General features: G+C 39.9%; 1 long non-coding RNA gene across 1 annotated transcript; it reads left to right on the forward strand.

The window, feature by feature from the left end:
- Nucleotides 1-6,269: 6,269 nt before the first annotated feature.
- LOC106570466 (uncharacterized) lies at nucleotides 6,270-25,636 on the forward strand. Its single transcript, XR_006758572.1, has 2 exons — nucleotides 6,270-6,557; nucleotides 24,298-25,636. It is a non-coding gene; the product is annotated as an uncharacterized LOC106570466 (long non-coding RNA).
- Nucleotides 25,637-26,292: the final 656 nt, after the last annotated feature.

Below are 26,292 nucleotides of genomic sequence, written 5' to 3' on the forward strand. Positions count from 1 at the left end.
AAATGCATGTTTTTTTTTGTTTGTATTATCTTTTACCAGATCTAATATGTTATATTCTCCTACAATAATTTCACATTTCCACAAACTTCAAAGTGTTTCCTTTCAAATGGTATCACGAATATACATATCCTTGCTTCAGGTCCTGAACTACAGGCAGTTAGATTTGGGTATGTCATTTTAGGCGAAAATTGAAAAAAAGGGGTCCGATCCTTAAATGCAAATGCCACTACTGTTGTTATTCTGGTTGCACTGTTTGACGTGACTGTAAGTTTGCCATAGTTGGATAGCTAACAAGCAAGGGATAAGAACGTTGCCAGCCAGTATGGCAATGGAACATTTAGAACGAACGACTGGGTCGCGTCCATAGATACAGAACAAAAAGACTGAACGACTGGGTTGCGTCTCTGGCAACTGAACTGATAGAAGGAACGACCAGCCGGCTTGGGTAGCAACCCTAAATTTGTGTCGGGACTATATCTTGTGGAAGGACGAAGTAGTATGAATAAATTAATCAAAATATTGTTTTTAATGAAAATATGTCAATCATTATTTGAATATAACCCGTTGTATAAAAATGATAATACCCTTGAAGCCGGTGTTTTGAGGATATATTGGCAGTTTGCCCGGGGGCGTAACAACACCTGTGCCAATAGATCCTCCAAAAACCTGCTTCTCTGGCATTATCACTTAAATAGAATTGGGGCTAGGGGGCAGTATTTTCACGGCCGGATAAAAAACCGTACCCGATTTAAACTGGTTACTACTCTTGCCCAGAAACGAGAATATGCATGTAATTAGTAGATTTGGATAGAAAACACTCTAAAGTTTCTAAAACTGTTTGAATGGGGTCTGTGAGTATAACAGAACTCATATGGCAGGCCAAAACCTGAGAAGATTCCATGCAGGAAGTGCCCTGTCTGACAATTTGTTGTCCTTCTGTTGCATCTCTATCGAAAATACACCATCTGTGCTGTTACATGACACTTTCATAGGCTTCCATTGGCTCTCTAAAGCGTTCAGAAAGCGGAATGACGTGTCTCCTGTCTCTGGGAAAAGTACAGCAGCAGAGTTTGTAAGTGGCCTGCCTGAGGACAGTGAGACTGAGATGCGCGTTCACGAGACTTCTCAATTTTTTTCTTTCAGTCTTTGAATGAATACAACGTTGTCCGGTTGGAATATTATCGCTATTTTACGAGAAAAATAGCATAAAAATTGATTTTAAACAGCGTTTGACATGCTTCGAAGTACGGTAATGGAATATTTTGACATTTTTTGTCACGAAATGCGCTCGCGCGTTACCCTTCGGATAGTGACCTGAACGCACGAAGAAAACGGAGGTATTTGGATATAACTATGGTTTATTTGGAACCAAAACAACATTTGTTGTTGAAGTAGAAGTCCTGGGAGTGCATTCTGACGAAGAACAGCAAAGGTAATCCAATTTTTCTAATAGTAATTCTGAGTTTAGTGAGTCCCAAACTTGGTGGGTGTCAAATTAGCTAGCCTGTGATGGCCGAGCTATGTACTCAGAATATTGCAAAATGTGCTTTCGCCGAAAAGCTATTTTAAAATCTGACACCGCGATTGCATAAAGGAGTTCTGTATCTATAATTCTTAAAATAATTGTTATGTATTTTGTCAACGTTTATCATGAGTACTTTAGTAAATTCACCGGAAGTTTGCGGTGGGTATGCTAGTTCTGAACATCACATGCTAATGTAAAAAGCTGGTTTTTGATATAAATATGAACTTGATTGAACAAAACATGCATGTATTGTATAACATAATGTCCTAGGAGTGTCATCTGATGAAGATCATCAAAGGTTAGTGCTGCATTTAGCTGTGGTTTTGGTTTTTGTGACATATATGCTTGCTTTGAAAATGGCTGTGTGATTATTTTTGGCAGGGTACTCTCCTGACATAATCTAATGTTTTGCTTTCGCTGTAAAGCCTATTTGAAATTGGACAACGTGGTTAGATTAACGAGAGTCTTATCTTTAAAATGGTGTAAAATAGTCATATGTTTGAGAAATTTAAGTTGTAGCATTTTTTAGCGATTCCACTGGCTGTTGACTAGGGTGGGACGCAAACGTCCCACTGGCCCAGAGAGGTTAAAAATGGACAATATATAAACAATTCCCTTGATACCATTCCGCTCCAACCATTACCATGAGCCCGTCTTCCCCAATTAAGGTGCCACCAACCTCCTGTGAACACAACCCCTTCCCCGTTTGTCAACTGATAGCTCAGTACCACACCGTTTCCGTTCAATATAACGTTCTATTACGTTTGTATATACTGAACGCAGCCCTGGAGTTGCCCATCCCTGCTGAATTAACTCTCTTCTCAATTAACTCTCTTCTGTTAATACATATATGAAGCAACTTTTTATAGAGAGGGTAAAGTTGAGATTGCATAGGATTTTTCTTTCTATTCTATAGATATGGACTTGAAGTTTATGTCAATCAATGCCAGGGGGATACGAAACCTGTTGAAGAGAAAAGCTTTTTTTTTTTGTAAGGACTGCAACGCAGATTTTGTATTCGTTCAAGAAACACATTCATGCAAAGAGGACTATAATTATTGGAAAAATCAGTGGGGCTGTGACATTTTTTTGGCCCACGGCACTAATCATTCAGCTGGGGTTGCAATTTTAGCACACCATTTCAAAGGGAAATGTTTGTTTACTCAAATGGACTCCAATGGACATTGGCTAGTTGTGGTCATCAACCACATGGACAGATTATTTGTGTTGTGTAATATATGGATACTGTTCTAGTCCTCCAAATAACTTACTTCTAGAGGAAATTGAAGAAATTCTTAAAAATCTTCTGAGAAAATATCCATCCAGTCAGATTATAGTTGGTGGAGATTTGAATATGGTTTATTCTAATGAGACTGATAGATTGCCTCATAGGCCTGACCAAATTGGTGAATTTCTGCCAAAGTCTGGACTTAATTGACATATGGAGAGTAAAAAACCCTGGAGAGATACAATACACATGGAGTAATAGAGATCGTTCCTTACAATCAAGAATTTATTTGTGGGTGATAACCTCTAGTCTTGAGCCCAACACTGTAGAGGTAAAAATACTGCCTGCAGTCCTGACGGATCATAAAGTCATATGGTTGACTGTAAGAATGTGCCGTAATGATGGTAAGAAATACTCTGGTGGTTACTGGAAATTAAATAACTCATTATTATTGCATGATGATTTAAAAAATGTGATTAAGAATCTAATTTCTGTTTACTGGAGTTTAGCTACATCTAATGCAGAATATGGGAAATATTAGGAACTGCTGAAATTTAAAATCCGCTCAACCTGTATTACTTATGGTTAAAGGCTTGCTTTAAGAAGGAGATGTGAGGTAGCTGAACTCTCTAAAACAATTGCCGATATCACAGAGATTGAGCATCTTGATCTTAATGAGAAAGCTAAACTGAATGATTTACAGAATCAACTAGATACATTGTATGAGGAAAAGGCTAGAGGAGCTTTCATAAGATCCAGAAAACAATGGCTTGAAAAAGGTGAAAAGAACAGTAGATACTTTTTTAATTTGGAGAAGAGGAGAAGGGAACTCAACACACTTCGGAAACTTAAGATTAATGGGGTTACCACTGAGGATAGAGAGTTGTTATCAGACTTTACCACTAAGTTTTATGAGAATCTTTACTCCTTAGATAACAATTTCAGTGACTCTAAGGATCTCCTTGATTCTATAGAGAATGTTACTTCGGTTAGTGAAGAACTCAATCAGTCTTGTTGCCAAGATTTATCCATTATGGACATCCAGTACGGGGTTGCTCAGTTAAAAAAGAACAAGTCTCCAGGTTGTGATAGATTAACCTCTGAATTTTACAAAACCTTCTTTGAAGAAATAGCACCTTTTTTACTTGAAACCTTTAAGGAGGCTATAAAGAAGGGATAACTACCTGCCTCTCTGAAGCAAGGGGTTATTACTCTTATACCTAAACCACACAAGGATCTCCTAAGTATTGACAATTGCCGTCCAATCACACTCCTAAATAACGACTACAAAATTATAGCCTTAATCTTTGCAAAAAGGTTAAAGTCTTGCTTAAATGATCTGATTGATGAATGTCAATCAGGGTTTATGAAAGGGCGCCATATATCTAATAATCTGAGGCTGGTGTTAGACTTGGTTGAGTATTGTGATCTATTAGATGACTTCCCTGTTATCCTATTTTGGGATTTTCAGAAAGCATTTGACACAGTAAGTCACAATTTTATCTTTGATTGTCTTAAGCATTTGAAATTTGGTCGTTCTTTTGTTGATGCTATTAGAACTCTGTATAATGGTGGCAATAGCTGTATCAAACTCTGTCATGGAACATCCTCGAGGTTTAACATTTACAAAGGAATACGACAAGGTTGTCCAATTTCACCTTTTTTATTTTTGTTAGTATCTCAAATGTTATGCTCATTAGTTCATAAAAGTCAATTTGAAGGCATTACATTCCAGGCCAGAGAGATCAAGATATCCCAACTGGCGGATGACACCTCACTTTTTTTGAAAAATGTGTCTCAAACTAGATTAGCATTGGATATTGTGAAGCAGTTCTCCAAAATCTCAGGTTTGGTATTAAATCTTTCCAAATGTGAGATGTTTGTTTTGAAAGGAGCTGTCAATCCAGCAGATTGTAACATCTCTGAAAAAAATACTGTAACCTACCTTGGTGTAAAGATCACCAAAAATCTTAAGGCTATGAATGATCTTAATTTGAACCCTGTAACTGAATCTGTCAACAAAAAAAATTATCCTCATGGTTAGGGAGGGATTTAAGTCTTCAAGGAAGGGTGCTTTTATCCAAAGCTGAGGGGCTATCTCGTGCATCCTATCTTTTTTCACCTATTGATATTCCCAAATCCACTTAGATAGGCTTTTGTACAACTTCATATGGAAAAACAAGCCACATAAGATAAAAAGAGATGTTATCACCAACAGGGTTTGTGATGGCGGTCTAAATGTCTTAGATTTCACAACTGGATTAAAAGATACATAAAAAATCCTCATAGTTTCTGGACTATTATACCTCATTTTGTTTTTCAGAAGTTCGGAGGGCTTCATTTTTTACTACAATGTCCATATATTGTTGGTAAACTTCCTGTGAAACTGGCAGATTTTCACAAGCAGGCTTTAATGTGCTGGGCTTTGTTGTATAAACACAACTTTTCACCTCATAAATGTTTTATATGGAACAATGGGTCGATATTATATAGAAACAAGATGTTATTTAACCATAAATGGTTCTCGAAAAACATTGTCCTTGTCAGCCAATTAGTTAATATTAGCGGGAATCTATTTACACGGAGAGAATTTATGGAAAGATATAACTTTGAGGTTTCAAGCAAGGAATATGACACTGTTATTAAAGCTATACCTAGTGGGATAAAAACTTTACTTCAGAATAATGCATATTTTGGAATATCTCCGATTTTAAGCGATATTCAGGTGAATGGCATTGATCTACTAGATACAAAATTCAACAATCGTTTATTATTAAGGGATATTTTCTACAGAAAGTCTATTCCCTCTGCGATATTTTGTTGGGCTTCATTGTTTGATGTAAACTGGCGCTGTGCTTGGCTCACTCCACACAAATTTATGGTGACCAATAAAGTAAAGGAGATCTCCTTTAAGATAATCCATAGATTCTATCCGTGTAATAGCCTGATTTCTAAATATATACTTGATGTTACCAGTGAATGCAGTTTTTGTGAACTAGAAACTGAATCTATTGAACACTTATTCTGTAATTATTTATATAGTGAAGTGTTCTGGACTGATGTAAAAATACATCTTGGCCTCAAATTGCATACAACCATTGAAATTTCTAAGTTTGACATATTATTTTACTACACTGATTCCACAATTGAACGTGAGTATGTCATAAATCTCTTTATTTTATTAGGAAAATATTTCATACACAAATCAAAATTTATGAAGAAAAAGCCCCTTTTCTTAATTTTTTTATCTGATTTGGAAAACTATTTAGAGTCTTTAAAACGTATACAAAAACAACATGTCAAAAAAAGTATTTGCTATATGTCTGTATTTGATTTGATATAATGTGGAATCGTTTTTTTAAATTCTTTCTCCTTTCTTTGGAATCCCTCTGGCTGTTTTGTTTACGTTTTGCATGTTACTGTTAAAATAAAAAAATTAAAAACTCTTCTCAAAAAGCAAACTGACGTTGTTGCACTCCACTCCAGCGGGTGGCGATAGTACATCTAATACGCTATACAGCCATGACACGTTTTTTTTAATTTATTTTTGTTTTACTGTACCAAGCAACAACATTGGCTAATTAGCTAGCAACAAACTATAATTATCTAGAATGTCTAAAATACAGCTGTTGAGAGGGTTTCTCAACCAGCGATTAACAGCGGCTGCTGAGGAGATATTCGAGGTAGTTGAACAAACGATAGCAGAGTACCAGGAAGAATGTTTCCGTACAAAGGAGGAGAACGTCCGTTTACAGAAGCTGCTGGATATCGTCATTAAACCTGTAATAAAGTTACATCGAACAGGTTTGTCACCATTACTGACTTTCTGCCAATATTCCCCAGTTTCATTACTTCGGTCTATCCAATTGTAACTTTCTTGTCAGATAAATATGCTAGAACTTCACTCCCGCGTCAGCGCGGTCAAAATGATAATGGGTCTGCGTCCATAACATCTCAAGGTTCGGTCCCGGCCGATATGCCGCCCTCCTGGCCGAGGAGTAGGGTTTATCAGAGCGTTCTGACCTTAACCGCAGTCAGTACCCAAGATAACTGGCTAGCTACATCTAGACACAAAGGAGAGAACCTCACTCTTACCATTATAACAACTTATTTATGCATTTTTGCCGACGGTTACTGACACGGCCATATTCAATGCCTGGTGTTGAATGACCATTACGAATGACATATAGTTAATATACTGGCAACTTCGCTGTAGTAGTAGCCAACTAACGTTAGCTAGCTAACATACCGGTACATTACTGCTGTAATGCTGCGATTTGTAAGGATAGTGTATCTAACAAATTGTCAGCCAACATAACGTGTTACTTATTTGAACAGTCATTACTTTATTAAATTGCTAAACATTTTCTTAACATTTGTCATAATTAGTTATAGCAATGTAATTATATCCGCTCTCGTCGGACTGCGGTACATATTTTCCGCCATTTTCTTGAAATCTGAAAAAAGCGTGAAGCCACGCCCATTTCCGGAAGAATTGTATTATGGGCCATACAAGCACGGAAATAGTGTCCACTGCTTGTATATTTAATATTTTAGCTAATTTCACACGACATCCTGGAACTTTTGGCATACTAACTATATCCGTACTATGAACAATAACAAAACAACATACTCAATTTACGTCACAAATAGTACAGTTAGTGCGGTTAGTATGAGTATTCGAACACAGCTGTTGGCCTATATTGCATTTGAATTAATGCCTATCCATGTATTTATTATGGATCCCCTTTGGCAGCAGCTACCCTTCCTGGGGTCCAGCAAAATTATTAAGGCAGTTTATACAATTTTAAAACATTACAATACATTCACAGATTTCACAACACAGTGTGTGCCCTCAGGCCCCTACTCCACCACTAGTATCTACATTACTAAATCCATGTGTATGTTATTGTGTGTGTGTGTATGCATGTGTCTGTGCCAATGTTTGTGTTGCTTCACAGTCCCCACTGTTCTGTAAAGTGTTTTTTTTTTATCTGTTTTTTAAATCAAATTTTACTGCTTGCGTCAGTTACTTGATGTGGAATAGAGTTCCATGTAGTCATGGCTCTATGTAGTACTGTGTGCCTCCCATAGTCTGTTCTGGACTTGGACTGTGAAGAGACCTCTTGTGGCATGTCTTGTGGGGTATGCATGGGTGTCCGAGCTGTGTGCCAGTAGTTTAGACAGACACCTCGGTGCATTCAACATATCAATACCTCTCATAAATAAAAGTAGTGATGAAGTCATCTCTGCTTCACTTTCAGCCAGGAGAGATTGACATTCATATTATTAATATTAGCTCTCTGTGTACATCCAAGGGCCAGCCGTGCTGCCCTGTTCTGAGCCAATTGCAATTGTCCTAAGCCCTTTCTTGTGACACCTGACCACACGACTGAACAGTAGTCAAGGTGTGACAAAAGTAGGGCCTGTAGGACTTGCCTTGTTGATAGTGTTGTTAAGGCAGAGCATCGCTTTATTATAGACAGACTTCTCCCTATCTTAGCTACAACTGCATCAATATGTTTTGACCATGACAGTTTACAATCTAGTGTTACTCCAAGCAGTTTAGTCATCTCAAGTTGCTCAATTTCCACATTATTTATTACAAGATTTAGTTGAGGTTTAGGGTTTAGTGGGTGTTTGTTCCAAATACAATGCTTTTAGTTTTAGAAATATTTAGGGCTAACTTATTCCTTGCCACCCACTCTGAAACTAACTGCAGCTCTTTGTTGAGTGTTGCAGTCATTTCAGTCGCTGTAGTAGTTGACGTGTATACTGTTGAGTCATCTGCATACATAGAAACTCTGGCTTTACTCAAAGTCGGTGGCATGTCGTTAGTAAAAATCGAAAAAAGCAAGGGGCCTTAACAGCTACCCTGGGGAATTCCTGATTCTAACTGGATTATATTTGATAGGCTTCCATTAAAGAACACCCTCTGTGTTCTGTTAGACAAGTAACTCTTTATCCACATTATAGCAGGGGGTGTAAAGCCATAACACATACGTTTTTCCAGCAGTAGACTATGATCAATAACGTCAAAAGCTGCACTGAAGTCTAACAAGACAGCCCCCACGATAATTTTATCATAAATGTCTCTCAGCCAATCATCAGTCATTTGTGTAAGTGCTGTGCTTGTTGAGTGTCCTTCCCTATAAGCATGCTGAAATTCTGTTTGTCAATTTGTTTACTGTAAAATAGCATTGTATCTGGTCAAACACCATTTTTTTCTAGAAGTTTACTAAGGGTTGGTAACAGGCTGATTGGTCGGCTATTTGAGCCAGTAAAGGGGGCGTTACTATTCTTGGGTAGCAGAATGACTTTAGCTTCCCTCCAGGCCTGAGGGCACACTCTCTCTAGTAGGCTTACATTGAAAATGTGGCAAATAGGAGTGGCAATATCATCTGCTATTATTCTCAGTAATTTTCCATCTAGATTGTCAGACCCTGGTGGCTTGTCATTGTTGATAGACAACAATAATTCTTACGGAATTCAAAAGTACAATTCTTGTCTTTCATAATTTGGTCCGATATACTTGGATGTGTAGTGTCAGCATTTGTTGCTGGCATGTCATCCCTAAGTTTACTTATCTTGCCAATGAAAAAGTCATTAAAGTAGTTTGCAATATCAGTGGTGTCGTGTCTTTGGCTATGCCGGATTAAGTGATATGACATACTATTCTATAAAATCCTTTCTCTGTAATTAATATCACCTGACTAGCTAATCATGTAAATGTAATTAACTAGAAAGTCGGGACACCACGGAAGAGTGTTTATAGAGCTGTTATCTTCCGAATAAACTCTTAAAGACCTAGTAATATTTTACATCAATAGCAGTCAATATTAATCGTCACCTTATTTCAGTCTCATATGAAAGTTGTACATTCTTGGTTATCTTCACGAACCCTGGCTAACAAGTTGAATCAGCAATACAAAATTGGGTTTAATTATTTATTTACCAAATACCTAACTAATCACACAGAATTACATATACATAGAATACAAATTATGTCATACAGAAAACGTCCCTGGTGGACGGAACCTGTATGATGGCTTCTTACACAGAGAGGGGGTTGGGCTTGAATGAAAGAGCGGGAAGACTGAGGAACAAAGGGAGAAGCTGTGCTATCGTAAATACAGTATCTTATGCATTCTAAATTAGCGCCCATTTGGAAAAGGAAAATGCAATAAATATTTACTCTGAGCTGCGCTTCGGTAGGTTGATCGTAGATGCTGGCTGTGCTAGCCAACAGAGATCTTCCTGTCCTCGGAAGAATGTCTCTGGTGGTAAATTGGTTACGTTGTAGTATCTTCGTTGTGTGTTAGACTGGCTACGTCGTCCGTCCTTTCCTAGCCCACTTTTACAGCGGCCGCTGCTAACTCAACGGCTAGAAGGTATCACTTCTGTAGTGAATAATAGTTCAAAGTTCATACCATTCACAACCAAAGCTCACGCTGAGGTTGGCTTAGTTCTGTACTTGACATGTTAGTCCTTTTTAACCTCTTACATCTAGACGTTCCGCTAGCGGAACACCACTCCAATATCCAATGATAGGGCGTGGCGCGAAATACAAACTCCTCGAAAATCCGAAAACTTCCATTTTTCAAACATATTACTATTTTACACCATTTTAAAGACAAGACTCTCCTTTATCTAACCACACTGTCCGATTTCGAAAAGGCTTTACAACGAAAGCAAAACATTAGATTATGTCAGCAGAGTACCCAGCCAGAAATAATCAGACACCCATTTTTCAAGCTAGCATATAATGTCACAAAAACCAAAACCACAGCTAAATGCAGCACTAACCTTTGATGATCTTCATCAGATGACACTCCTAGGACATTATGTTATACAATACATGCATGTTTTGTTCAATCAAGTACATATTTATATCAAAAAACAGCTTTTTACATTAGCATGTGACGTTCAGAACTAGCATTCCCACCGAACACTTCCGGTGAATTTACTAAATTACTCACGATAAACGTTCACAAAAAACATAACAATTATTTTAAGAATTATAGATACAGAACTCCTTTATGCAATCGCGGTGTCCGATTTTAAAATAGCTTTTCGGTGAAAGCACATTTTCCAATATTCTGAGTAGATAGCTCGCCATCACGGGCTAGCTAATTTGACACCCACCAAGTTTGGTACTCACCAAACTCAGATTTACTATAAGAAAAATTGGATTACCTTTGCTGTTCTTCATCAGAATGCACTCCCAGGACTTCTACTTCAACAACAAATGTTGGTTTGGTTCCAAATAATCCATAGTTATATCCAAATAGCGGCGTTTTGTTCGTGCGTTCAAGACACTATCCGAAGGGTGACGCGCGGATGCGTATCGTGACAAAAAATGTCTAAATATTCCATTACCGTACTTCGAAGCATGTCAAACGCTGTTTAAAATACATTTTTATGCGATTTTCCTCGTAAAATAGCGATAATATTCCGACCGGGAGTCGTTGTTTTCGTTTAAAGACTGAAAAAGTAAAATGGACTCTTCACGTACACGCCCGTCTCATTGTTCTCAGATCGACCACTTACCAAATGCGCTACTGTTTTCAGCCAGTAACTGCAGAGTCATCATTCAACGTTCTGGCGCCTTCTGAGAGCCTATGGGAGCCTTAGAAAGTGTCACGTTACAGCAGAGATCCTCTGTTTTGGATAGAGATGACAAAGAAGGCCAAGAAATGGTCAGACCGGGTACTTCCTGTACAGAATCTTCTCAGGTTTTGGCCTGCCATTTGAGTTCTGTTATACTCACAGACACCATTCAAACAGTTTTTGAAATTTTGGAGTGTTTTCTATCCAAAGCTACTAATTATATGCATATTCTAGTTTCTGGGCAGGAGTAATAACCAGATTAAATCGGGTACGTTTTTTTATCCGGCTGTGAAAATACTGCCCCCTATCCATAACAAGTTAACGCAGAGGCTGCAGACCTCACGTACCCGGAACAGGAGGTTACATTTCCGTCAAGGGCTTATATAGTGGAGGGGGAGAAGGGTGTGTTTCATAGTTTATAACCCATGTCTCTTCACAATAAAGGGGCGGGCCACTGATTGAGCAGGCTCTAACCTTATGAAAACCCAATTCTCTCATTTGGAAGCTAAAATTACATTTAATCTTATTACAAATAGTTTCATATTCAAACATTTAATTTGCACAACAATTCCATGTGAATCTGATAACTAGAATGTGTAGACTTTCCCAGATACAGTTTATGTCATCAGTCATAATGTCTCAGATGACAACCGAACAGACATATACATTAAGTACCAACGCATATTTTCAACTGGTTCTATTACCGAAATATGGTTCCTTTCCCCCCACTTGTTTGATGTTCCCAGACTCTCTATGTTTAACAGAGGCTATTCAAGAGTCCTTCGGTAGAGTCAGAGAGAGAGAGTGGAAGGGAGAAAGGTATTTATGGGGGGGTCATAAACCTTACCCACAGGCCAACATCATGACAGTGGGCTTTGTGATGAATGAGCCACCTGATTCAATAAATGAAGGAGCCGAGTTGGCATTTTCCCCCCAAAATGTCATTTAAGGTGCCCCAAAGCTTTTTACTATCATTCTTTATGTAATTTCTTTGTTTCATAGTGTAGTTTCTTTTTATTTAGTTTAGTCACATGATTTCTTAATTTGCAGTACGTTTGCCAATCAGTTGGGCTGCCAGACTTAATTGCCGTACCTTTTGTCTTATCCCTCTCAACCATACAGTTTTTCAATTACTCATCAATCCAAGGGGATTTAACAGTTTTTACAGACATTTTCTTAATGTGTGCGTGCTTATTAGTAACTGGAATAAGTAGTTTCATAAATGTATCAAGTGCAGCGTCTGGTTGCTCCTCATTACACACCACAGACAGCAAATATTCTTTACATCATCAACATATGAATCACTACAAAACTTATTGTATGACCTCTTATACACTATATTAGGCCCAGCCTTTGGAACTTTGGTGTTCCTAGTTCTGGCTATTATATTGTGAGTACTACATCCTATGGATTTGGATACTGCTTTCAAGCAAATATCTCCAGTGTTAGTTGAAAAATGTGATCAATACATGTTGCTGATTTAATTCCTGTGCTGTTTGTAACTACCCTGGTAGGTTGACTGACAACCTGATCCAGGTTGCAGGCACTGGTTACAGTTTGAAGTTTTTCCCTGAGTGGGCAGCTTGATGATAGCCAGTCAATATTTAAATCACCCAGAAAATATACTTCTCTGTTGATATCACATACATTTTCAAGCATTTCACACATATTATCCAGATACTGACTGTTAGCACTTGGTGGTCTATAGCAGCTTCCCAACAGAATGGGCTTTAGGTGAGGCAGATGAACCTGTAGCCATATTACTTCAACAGTATTTAACATTAGATCGTCTCTAGGCTTTACAGGAATGTGGTTCTGAATATAGACCACAACACTGCCTCCGTTGGCATTTCTGTCTTTTCGGTAGATGTTATAACCATGTATTGCTACCACTGTATCATCAAAGGTATGATCTAAGTGAGTTTCAGAGATAGTCAGAATACGAATGTCATCTGTTACAAGCAAGTTATTGACTTCATGGACCTTGTTACTGAGGCTACATATGTTGATATGGGCTATTTTTAGCACTTTTCTGGGTTGCTTGATTGTTTTTTAATGCTTTACTGGGAAGCTAATCAGAGGTAGACCTACTCATGTTATTTACATTGGTGCTGATAGTGCAGGGTGAGCTGCATAAAGTGGTCTTCCTTCTATTGCACACCGCCTCAGTGCTAACAGTGTAACTCTGGTTTATAGGCTTATGATTACTGCTTACAATAGCTGTAGGATAAACAGATGTATTCGGTGCTTTTAGGGGTACATAAATTAAATTACTTACATAACAACACCCACCCGTAGCACACGTTCCAGCAGGTATATCTCACTGGTCATCCCCAAAGCCAACACCTCCTTTGGCCGCCTTTCCTTCCAGTTCTCTGCTGCCAGTGACTGGAACGAATTGCAAAAATCGCTGAAGTTGGAGACTTTTATTTCCCTCGCCAACTTTAAATATCAGCTACCTGAGCTGCTAACCGATCGCTGCAGCTGTACATAGTCCATCTGTAAATTGCCCACCCAATCTACCTACCTCATCCCCATACTGTTTTTATTTTATTTACTTTTCTGCTCTTTTGCACACCAGTATTTCTACTTGCACATCATCATATGCTCATTTATCACTCCAGTGTTAATCTGCTAAATTGTAATTGTTCGCTCCTATGGCCTATGTATTGCCTACCTCCTCATGCCTTTTGCACACACTGTATATAGACTTTCTTTTTTTCTACTGTGTCATTGACTTGTTTATTGTGTTATTGGCTTGTTTATTGTTTACTCCATGTGTAACTCTGTGTTGTTGTCTATGTCACACTGCTTTGCTTTATCTTGGCCAGGTCGCAGTTGTAAATGAGAACTTGTTCTCAACTAGCCTACCTGGTTAAATAAAGGTGAAATAAAATAAATAAAACATTGTGTTTGCCAATGCCCCTAACATCATGTACATTTGATGCAGCATTATGACGACTCATTGTCACAATGGTAGGGATTAACTGAGCTGGTCTTGGATCATTTACCAGTCATTGTTTTAACGCAGCCTTGAAATGTGTGGACAGAGTCCAGGAGCCAAGATAATTTGGATGGACTCCGTCATTCCTGTAGAGTATCTTCTGTTTCCAGAAGGTGTCAAAGTTATCAATAATAGTGACTCCAGCAGAGCTACAGTAGTATTTTAGCCAGATGTGTAATGCCAGCAGTCTGCTGAATCTTTCACACCAGCGGCCCAACGATGGTACTGGACCTGAAATTATTGGCCATGTTTTGGAGTCTTTTAATGCTAAAATCAGTTATTTAAAATCCATTTTCAAATGTGGTAGCCTACCGGTTTACAAACCGGCAGTTGCATTGGCTTCATAGTTCTAATACCTGACAAAGACTTAATTTTGTCTATTAAAGCTCTGAATATCAGCTACCATGTAGGCGGTGCGTCCTAGAGTAAATTTAAATACATTTTCCAAAATTATAATTACTCCTGTCTTTACAGAAATAAATACAATCATTTGACATACTTAACCAGAAAGCAAGACTTAGCCATAGAGGATCATTAGGTCCTTAAAAAAACACCTGTATATTGTTTCAAATCCCAATCGAGTAGTGTTATGCCTAGTTGGGAAGTCTGCAATTTGGGTAGCACTCGTGGCAATAAACCTAGCTGATTATTGAGTTGTGGCTGTCAGTGAAAGGCATCTCAAATATGTCTGAAGATAGTGTCTTGAGTATAATTTCAAATGTTGAGACAAGAAAAAGTCATTTACCGTTCTTATTCTCAGAGTGTAAACGTTATTTGCAGAGTTCACAACCTGCTACACTTGTGAGAAACATGTTGGTTTATTTCATACCATCGTTTACGAGTTTTTTTTCAATTGTTTCATTATATTTTGTTTGGAGTGCTTCATGTGAGCAATGTGTATGTGTCTGGTTTCTCTGTCTTGTTGATGGAGTGTATGCACCTGAGCAGGCATATAGGCTACCTGGCCTGCTGCGTGCACATTTAGGAAAATGTCAATTTGGGAATGTCGGATTTCTGACCACCACTAATAATTAGCTGAGCTTCTGTCATTTTTTGTAACCATGTGACAATGATTTTGAGAAATGAAAATGTTATGATTGAAATTAAACTGTTCCATGAAAATTTGAATATGAAAATCATAACTGGCAGGCAGATTGGTAGAATAGATTTTTAGCTTCCCCAAACATAAAACTCACCCGCTGCATATGTCAGTTACCCAAGTTTATCAGGAGTTCCATTAACTTGGAAAATGCAGTTTGTATTTTCTTTGCCATGATCAGATCATAAATTGACGAATAGGCCTACAAAATTGAAATCGCTTATTATCATGACAATTTAGCCCACTGAGTGAAACTCCCAGACAGCAGTCATAATTAGCCAAATTTCATTCCATGGGCTATTGTCCATTTTACTCTGACCTGTCCTGTCTTTAGGATATGGCGTGTTTAAGATTTGTATTCATATTCACATCGAAGCGCATTTTTATTTGATTGGCCACCATTTAGGCTATTTGATCGGAAACATGTAAAAAGTGACTTTCTCGTGACATTGTCATAAATTTGGTTGCCCTGTAGGCTACAGAAAGGCGACAGAGGCTATATACTCTTTCTACCGTATAGGCTACATGATTGGATGGAGCGTTGGTGAATACAGCTTAAGTCAAATCGAGTTGCGGCAGAATCTTAGCTAAAATGCAAACACTAGAGGCATACTAAGTTCGATTTACTCCTAGCAGAACCATAGACATTGGGTGCGTTTGAGTGGTAAGACGACAGTAGCCGACTGTAGATGGAAGTCGACGAGTAAAGTCGGGGGAGGTACATGTGCACTGACAGAAAGTTGGACAACTTCTGCTGTTTCTAGGAAACGTGTCAGTTCCAGACATAGCATTCGCCTTTGTTATTGCCGATGAAGTGGATGCTATCGAAATTCCACTTCTCCTACACAAAGCTGAACATGATCAACATGGTCCAGGGAATTCATATCCTGATGATAAGCAAATTAGATACCAGCCCAAGCTCTTTCTAACATTCACAAGACTTGTTTTGTATTTTTGTGATGGGTTTTCTCAAAATATAGCCAGGTAGTGAATGCTTACTAATGCCCTGCACGCTGCTCGCTCTGCTCATGGCCTTCTGAGTTTGAGTATCCATAGCAACAGCTCTGCTTGGGCTGCTCTTCTCAATGAAGAGACGTGGGAGAGCAGTTAGATGTTAGCTACTTATGGTCATTCTGAACTCTGACAACTCAACGAACATTTATTCTTTTCTGTGAAATAATCTCTCCTGTTTTTATATTTGATGAGGTTGAAGTACTTCTAACGACATTTTATGGTCTCATGCTCTTAGTCAGATGACTTCAAAAAGTATTCGTACCCCTTGACTTATTCCACAGTCGTGTTACACACATCTACACACAATACACTATAATGACCAAGTGAAAACATATTTAAAAAATGTATAGCAAATTTATTGAAAATGAAATTCAGAAATATCTAATTTATTAGAATCAGGTGTGCTAGATTAGGGTCGAAGTGAAAACCTACAGGACTTAAGCTCTCCAGGAACAGGGTTGGAGAGCCCTGCTCTAAGAGCTTTGCACTCCTGGGACCAAATTTATCAATCATGTGTAGGCACTAATCTGTGTGTAATCCTTGTGAGCTCATTTCCCCGCAAAGTTTCAGATTTATCAATATGAATATTTGCTTGAGTGTGCGTAAATTTACACGCAGCCATGACCTTGCATACGCAGTGTGAAAAGTGGTGGAATTAAGGGAACTGCTTGTCAAGCATATAATGGGGAAAATATGTTGAAATTGAGAGAGTAGGCCTAATAATTAAATCATTTCTCGATATAATTGTATTTCCGTCAAAGTTAAACCATTGTTGAAATACTCTAAAAGACCGATAATGTGCCAAATCTCTGTTGGAAGATATGGCATAAGCTGCATTTTGCAAAGAATTCATTTTTAGAGACGGGTGTGACTTTTTTGCAGATAGTACAGATTAGTTTATCAGATATCTTTTCCCAAAACCAATTTTATAGGATCTTTGCAAGGATTTAAGACCTACCTTCGAAAGGCAAACGCATGCCATTCCGGTGCACATCAAAGTGCTATCCACCCTCAAGACCTTTCAGCGGGTGCTTGCAGATAGCATCAATAAGCCAATATTTTGGATGCAATCATCATCAAAACAAACTGTAACATACAATTTCCATACACCATCTCACAACAGGTTGAAGTCAAGAGGGATTTCTTTGCCATCAATGGGGTCCCAAATACGAACGGTGTAATAGACGGCACACACACCTATAAAAGCACCATCCCAAAACGAGTTCAACTATGTGAACAGAAAAGGCTTCCACTCTTAATGTGCAGGTGGTAGGTGGTATACACGACTCATTCATTCTGTAGAACAGCAATGTTGGCCTATACACCTACAGGATGGCATTGTTGGGGATAGATGGCTTATTGGTGACTGTTACTTACTTGTTTTAAGTAAATTTGCCATTGTTAGAAACTTGCATTTTTACTGGTCAAACCACAACTGAGCGAGCCAAATAATATTTGTTGGTTGTACACAATCTCTGACACTAGCACCTCTATTTCAGTCTCGGAAAAGTTTTAAAAAATGTTTTTATTTAATTTTTGGGGTTGTGCCGTTGTAGGCTATTTTATGATACGGCGTTGTATATTCACCACAGGCTTTAAAGGTTCAATTTTGACCAGTGCATTCGGGAAGTATTCAGACCCCGGGACTTTTTCTACATTTTGTTACGTTACAGCCTTATTCTAGATTTTTTTATATGTTCCTCTTCAATCTACACGCAATACCCCATAATGACAAAGCGAAAACAGAAATACCTTATCAACATAAGTATTCAGACCCTTTGCTATGAGACTCGAAATTGAGCTCAGGTGCATCCTGTTTCCATTGATCATCCTTGAGATGTTTCTACAACTTGAAAGTCCACCTGTGGTCAATCCAATTGATTGGGCATGATTTTTAAAGGCACACACCTGTCTATATAAGGTCCCACAGTTGACAGTGCATGTCAGTAAAAACCAAGCCATGAGGTCGAAGGAATTGTCCGTAGAGCTCCAAGACAGGATTGTGTCGACCCCAAGAACACAGTGGCCTCCCTCATTCTTAAATGGAAGAAGTTTGGAACCACCAAGACTCTTCCTAGTGCTGGCCGCCAGGCCGAACTGAGCAAGCGGGGGAGAAGGGCCTTGGTCAGGGAGGTGACCAAGAACTCGATGCTCACTCTGACAGAGCTCCAGAGTTCCTCTGTTGCAGATGGGAGAACCTTCCAGAAGGGCAACCATCTCTGCAGCACTCCACCAATCAGGCCTTTATGGTAGAGTGGCCAGACGGAAGCCTCTCCTCAGTAAAAGGCACATGACAGCCCGCTTGGAGTTTGCCAAAAGGTACCTAAAGGACTCTCAGACCATGAGAAACAAGATTCTCTAGTCTGATGAAATTAAGATTGAAGTCTTTGGCCTGAATGGACTGGGTGGGACTGGGGTGGGGCCCACGGCAGCACCCGCTGCTCGTTGAGAAGAGTAAGAATGATACGTGCTTTCACGTCAGAGTCTCCAATAACGGCAGAAAATAATAACGCCTCCCGACTTTCTCCCACTTTTCCCGAAATATTTGCATAATGTCACAAACCCTGCTGCTGCGACTGTTCTTCAAATAGAGGACGCCGTAATGAGAGAAATAATGTAGCCTAAACTACTGAAAACAGGCCTTTTTACTAGATTAAATCATGACAGGAGTGTTTTGATTCTTATTACAGAGATGGAGTCCAGACAGGCTACTTTAGGAAACCTTCGGAATAGACATGTAGGCCTATAGAGAGAATCAGTGAACTCACACATGCAACCTTTTGATCCAACCTTTTTTATGTGAGTAAAGTACATGTCGGATAAGGAATGTCACGCCATCATGGGAAAGCATGCAGTTTATTAGGCTACCGATTAAATAAGTTATGATGAACTTTACCTTGCACTTTCACCACTCTGTAATGACCTTGATGCTCCTTTATATATCGAGGGTCTTATCTGGTGGCATAATAAAAAATGTTCACCTTTATTTAACCAGGTAGGCTAGTTGAGAACAAGTTCTCATTTGAAACTGCGACCTGGCCAAGATAAGCAAAGCAGTTCGACACATACAACAACACAGTTACACATGGAATAAACAAACATACAATCAATAATACAGTAGAAAAATCTATATACAGCATGTGCAAATGAGGTAGGTTAAGAGAGGTAAGGCAATAAATAGGCCATGGTGGCAAAGTAATTACAATATAGCAATTAAACACTGGAATGGTAGGATGTGCAGATGAATGTGCAAGTTGAGATACTGGGGTGCAAAGGCGCAAGATAAATACATAAATACAGTATGGAGATGAGGAAGATTGGATGGGCTATTTACAGATGAGCTATGTACAGGTGCAGTGATCTGTGAGCTGCTCTGACAGCTGGTGCTTAAAGCTAGTGAGGGAGGTAAGAGTCTCCAGCTTCAGAGATTTTTGCAGTTCGTTCCAGTTATTGGCAGCAGAGAACTGGAAGGAGAGGCGGATTGGCTTTGGGGGTGACCAGTGAGATATACCTGCTGGAGCGCGTGCTATGGGTGGGTGCTGCTATGGTGACCAGTGACCTGAGATAAGGCGGGGCTTTACCTAGCAGAGACTTGTAGATGACCTGGAGCCAGTGGGTTTGGCGATGAGTATGAAGCGAGGGCCAGCCAACGAGATCATACAGGTCGCAGTGGTGGGTAGTATATGGGGCTTTGGTGACAAAATGGATGGCACTGTGATAGACTGCATCCAATTTGTTGAGTAGAGTGTTGGAGGCTATTTTGTAAATGACATCGCCGAAGTCAAGGATCGGTAGGATGGTCAGTTTTACGAGGGTATGTTTGGCAGCATGAGTGAAGGAGGCTTTGTTGCGAAATAGGAAGCCGATTCTAGATTTAATTTTGGATTGGAGATGTTTAATGTGAGTCTGGAAGGAGAGTTTACAGTCTAACCAGACACCTAGGTATTTGTAGTTGTCCACATATTCTAAGTCAGAACCGTCCAGAGTAGTGATGCTGGACGGGTGGGCAGGTGCGGGCAGCGATCGGTTGAAGAGCATGCATTTAGTTTTACTTGCATTTAAGAGCAGTTGGAGGCCACGGAAGGAGAGTTGTATGGCATTGAAGCTCATCTGGAGGTTAGTTAACACAGTATCCAACGAAGGGCCAGAGGTGTACAGAATGATGTTGTCTGCGTAGAGGTGGATCAAAGAATCACCAGCAGTGAGAGCGACATCATTGATCTATACAGAGAAGAGAGACGGCCCGAGAATTGAACCCTGTGGCACCCCCATAGAGACTGCCAGAGGTCCGGACAACAGGCCCTCCGATTTGACATACTGAACTCTATCGGACAAGTACAGTGGGGGAAAAAAGTATTTGATCCCCTGCTGATTTTGTACGTTTGCCCACTGATAAAGAAAGGATCATTCTATAATTTTAATGGTAGGTTTATTTGAACAGTGAGAGACAGAATAACAACAAAAATATCCAGAAAAACGCATGTCAAAAATTTTATAAATTGATTTGCATTTTAATGAGGGAAATAAGTATTTGACCCCCTCTCAATCAGAAAGATTTCTGGCCCCCAGGTGTCTTTTATACAGGTAACGAGCTGAGATTAGGAGCACACTCATAAAGGGAGTGCTCCTAACCGCAGCTTGTGGCCTTACAACCGCAGACCATGTGTAACCACGCCAGCCCAGGACTTCCACATCCAGCTTTTGTTATCAGCGGGATTGTCTGTGACCAGCTACCCGTACAGCTGATGAAACTGGGTTTGCACAAGAAACCGTCTCAGGGAAGCTCATCTGCGTGCTCGTTGTCCTCCCCAAGGTCTTGACCTAATTGCAGTTCGGCATCGTAACTGACTCCAGTGGGCAAATGCTCACCTTCAATGGCCACTGGCACACTGGAGAAGTGTGCTCTTCACAGATGACTCCCAGTTTCAACTGGATCGGGCAGATGGCAGACAGCGTTTACGGCGTCTTGTGGGGGCGAGTGGTTTGATGATGTCAACGTTGTGAACAGTGTGCCCCATGGTGGCGGTGGGGTTATGGTATAGGCAGGCATAAGGAATTTGAGTGCACAGAGATACCGTGGGACAACATTCCACAGGCCACAATCAACAGCCTGATCAACTCTGTGCAAAGGAGATGTCACACTGCATGATGCAAGTGGTGATCACAACAGATCCTGACTGGTTTTCCAATCCACCCCCCTACCTTGTTTGAGAAACAGACGCCTCACAAGTTCTCAACTGGCAGCTTCATTAAATAGTACCCGCAAAACACCAGTCTCGACGTTCTAGGCAGAGTTTCAAAGAAAAAGCCATATCTCATATTGGCCAATAAAAAGATTAAGATGGGTAAAAGAACACAGTCACTGGACAGAGGAACTCTGCTTAGAAGGCCAGCATCCCGGAGTCGGCTCTTCACAGTTGACGTTGAGACTGGTGTTTTGTGGGTACTATTTAATGAAGCTGCCAATTGAGGACTTGTGAGGCGTCTGTTTCTCAAACTAGACACTCTCATGTACTTGTCCTCTTGTTCAGTTGTGCACCAGGGCCTCCAACTCCTCTTTCTATTCTGGTTAGAGCCAGTTTGCGCTGTTCTGTGAAGGGAGTAGTACACAGCGTTGTACCAGATCTTCAGTTTCTTGGCAATTTCTTGCATGGAATAGTTTTCATTTCTCAGAACAAGAATAGATTGATGAGTTTCAGAAGAAAGTTATTTGTTTCTGGCCATTTTGAGCCTGTAATCGAACCCACAAATGCTGATGCTCCAGATACTCAACTAGTCTAAAGAAGACTAGTTTTATTGCTTCTTTAATTAGCACAACACTTTTCAGCTGTGCTAACATAATTGCAAAAGGATTTTCTAATGATCAATTAGCCTTTTAAAATGATAAACTTGGATTAGCTAACACAACGTGCCATTGGAACACAGGAGTGATGGTTGCTGATAATGGGCCTCTATACACATATGTAGATATTCCATAAAAAATCTGCCGTTTCCAGCTACAAAAGTCATTTGCAACATTAACAATGTCTATGCTGTATTTCTGATCAATTTGATGTTATTTTAATGGACAAGAAATGTACTTTTCTTTCAAAAACAAGGACATTTCTAAGTGACACACAACTTTTGAATGGTAGTGTATATGTGTGTCATTCCAAACTGTGCAGCGGCCATTTGATGAATGGAAAGAGGCATCTGTTACAAAACAACAAAGTTGAATGACATTCTGAGATAGTCAAGCCTTAGATACTGGGTAGGACTACAAGGTAGTGAGGGATGTATTTTCTGTTTGTCAAGTCTTTATTGTGGTGTTGAAAACACAAACCATTATATTGAAGGGCCCGAAGTCGCTATGCTTTGTTTATTGGTTGTGGTGTGTTGGTACAGAACCTGATGGTGGAAAATTTGTTGCGTATATTTTATATAATTATAAATATGGCATCAAAATGCTGAACATCTGATTTTCCCCTAGCTGATCATTGTCTGTAGCCGGCTCTGATTGCAGTGTAAATGAAACAGGCAGGGAGAGTGCGCTTGTGCGTGGTGGTCAGGGAAACCTCAACCTTTAGGCCTGTAGCCCTACGTGGCATCAGCTGTGACACAAAAGCATGCTGAAGTGGCAAAGTCGATATCCATGGTTCTAAACACAGGGTCCCTACAGTTATTATTAGTTAGTTATTTGAGTGAGGAAGGTGTGCACATTGTTTTGTTACAGTACAAGGAGAGGGTGATTTGAAAATATTTGTAACATTGGGGAGGGGAGTGCATTTTTTTTAATGACACCTTGACTTGTATCCTATAACGGCCCACGGCCTTTGAGTTCCCATCAGTACAATTATGCATGCCGCGGCCGGCCAATAAAATTGTCAGACTCCAGTCACCCAAGTTATAGACTGTTTTCTCTGTTACCGCACGGCAAGCGGTACCGGAGCGCCAAGTCTAGGACCAAAAGGCTCTTCAACAGCTTCTACCCCCAAACCATTAGACTGCTGAACAATTAATCAAATCGCCACCGGACAATTTACGTTGACTTCCCCCCCTCCCTTTTGTACACTGCTGCTACTCGCTGTTTGTTTGTTATCTATGCAAAGTCACTTCGCCCCAACTAGCCTGTACCCCTGCACACTGACTCAGCACCGGTGCCCCTGTATATAGCCTTGTTATTCTTATTGTGTTACTTTTTATTTTAGTCTACTTGGTAAATATTTTCTTCTTGAACTGCACTGTTGGTTAAGGGCTTGTAAGTAAGCATTTCACGGTAAAGTCTACACTTGTATTCGGCGCATGTGACAAATAAAGTTTGATTTGATATGTAAACAGACCCAACACGCTGTCTAAAAACGTTAATAATCCTCGCTTGCGAATACGGTTTTGAACACCTTTGGAACTACACTACAGCAGTATGTAGACACCCCTTGAAATGAGTGAATTTGGCTATTTCAGCCACACATGTTGCTGACAGGTGTATAAAATTGAGCACACAGTCATGCAATCTCCATAGACAAACATTGGCAGCAGAATGGTCTGTACTGAAGAGCTCAGTGCCTTTCAGCATTACACTGTCATAGGATGCCACCTTTCCAACAAGTCAGTTCGTCAAATTTCTTCCCTGCTCGAGTTTCCCCAGTCAACTGGAAGTGCACTCACTCACTCACTCACTCACTCACTCACTCACTCACTCACTCACTCACTCACTCACTCACTCACTCACTCACTCACTCACTCACTCACTCACTCACTCACTCACTCACTCACTCACTCACTCACAAACACGTTGTTGAGCTGTATATTTATTGTCACTTTGTGCATCTCTCTTTTAGACCTGCCAGCAGTTCAGCTGCAGTCACAGCAGTCCTCTGTGGTATTTAATTTACCAGCTGCACCAGATCCTGCTACACTGGCCGTGAAGAGAGAAACTTTTGAGGAGCCCCTAATAGATACAGATAATTCACAATGATATTACATACTCATGTTTTCACTCATTCTCTCACTCACTCACAAACACGTTGTTGAGCTGTATATTCATTGTCACTTTGTGCATCTCTCTTTTAGATCTGCCCTGCACTCCACTGCCCCTGAGCGCCTCTTCCAGAAGTACACGTACTAGGCTTATTAAGGCTGGCTCCTCACTGAACACCAGCCCTGAGAAGCTCCTCCAGACACCACAACTGTGGCTAACTGTGGCTAACTGTGGGAAGTGACACAGTCAGTGTCCCAGTCACAGCCTTGCCACCTGCTGTTGTCAATCCACCATCCTTGTCAACCCAAGACATCCCTCTGACTAAAGATGAGAGGATGGTCCTGGGCATCTTGGAGAAGCAGCAACCGCAGCTAGATGGGCCACAACAAGAACAGTGGAAGCAGCAGAAGCAGACAAAAACATGTATTTCCTGTGGTCAGGCCAAGTCCCAATACCGCAAGAATGGTTTGTCTGTCCACTTTTTCTATCAGCGTGGACAGGTGAGGTATTTTTACTGTTCCACCAAGGTCTTCCAGACTTATGGTGCAGAGGGCCTCACAAACCCCAAAATGTATTTTGATGACTTTGCTTCCACTGAATTCTTTCAGGGTGAACTTAAAGCCACAAAAGAACGTGTGGCACAAAAGAAGACCAAAACGAAGTCAGCTGATCTGCAACCCTCTAGGCATATGTGCAGGTTTTGTCATCTGCAGATGAAACAAGGCCCCAACAGCCCTCACATACACACAGGGTTCCCAGGAGTGACAGGCAAATATGTTTATTGTCCTGCAAAAGTATTTTCGAGGTACCAAAGCCAAGGAATGGAAAGAAAGATGACCTGGAGGGAGTTCCTGGTCTCAGCTTTTTATGAAGCGGAAAAGCAGAGATGGGTAGCTAACAAGAACAAATAAAACAACATTCTCTTTCTCTCTCACACACACACTAGCCCCAATGTATAAAAATTGTAATACCTTGTTTATTTTATGTATGCTCCATTTTATTTGAAGATTGGAGATATCTGGGCCTACATATCCATTATACATATCTAAATAATTACTCAATATCTATCAAATCAAAATGTGATTTGTAATACAGTATTGCTTGTTAATGTGTACAGTTCTTGGGAAAATTCTGTGTGGTTTTGTCTGAGTTGAACATTTTCTTCCCTCGGTGTGCAATAAAAGTGCATTCATATTAAATTACCGCTTTTGGATTGTGTTTTTAAGTAAAATACTTGTGGTATTGGTGCAGAGTTCCAGTGCAGCTCTCTACAGTGCAGTTAAAAAAGCTATAGGTGTATCATTAATAACTGACTAAATTCTATAATGAATACATATTACAATAATACATAGTAAAGTGACCAATAGTTACTGTATTGTGATTGTAATTACTCAACATCTATTGTCCTAGGGTGGGATTCGAACCGTGTCTCAAAAGCAGACACAAAAGGTCATGAAAATCTGTTATGGCTATACATGACTCGTAGAAAGATGATACTCAAGTTCCCCACTTGGAATGTATCAGAATTAACCAATAGGAAGTTGAACACAAATAATTTACCTTCGTTTTAACTAGGAGGTTCATAGTTTCCGACATGTCATGAATGCAGCATTAGTGCATGGGAAAAGGTATCCTGAACAGGTCGTGCAGCCGATAACGACCCACAGCCTTTGGGTTCCCGTCGGTACAATTATGTGGGCCTGGTTGTTCTCGGCCAATATGTAAACAGACCCGAAACTCGGTCTGAAAACATTAATAATCCTTGTTTGTGAATACGGTTTTGGACACCTTTTGTAACTATTTTAATATCAAGAGAGAATTGTACAAATAGCCTACAAAAGGTACACTTGTAAAC

This window comes from Salmo salar, chromosome 01 (assembly GCF_965601325.2).
Source record: "Salmo salar chromosome 01, fSalSal1, whole genome shotgun sequence".
Taxonomy (NCBI): domain Eukaryota; kingdom Metazoa; phylum Chordata; class Actinopteri; order Salmoniformes; family Salmonidae; genus Salmo; species Salmo salar.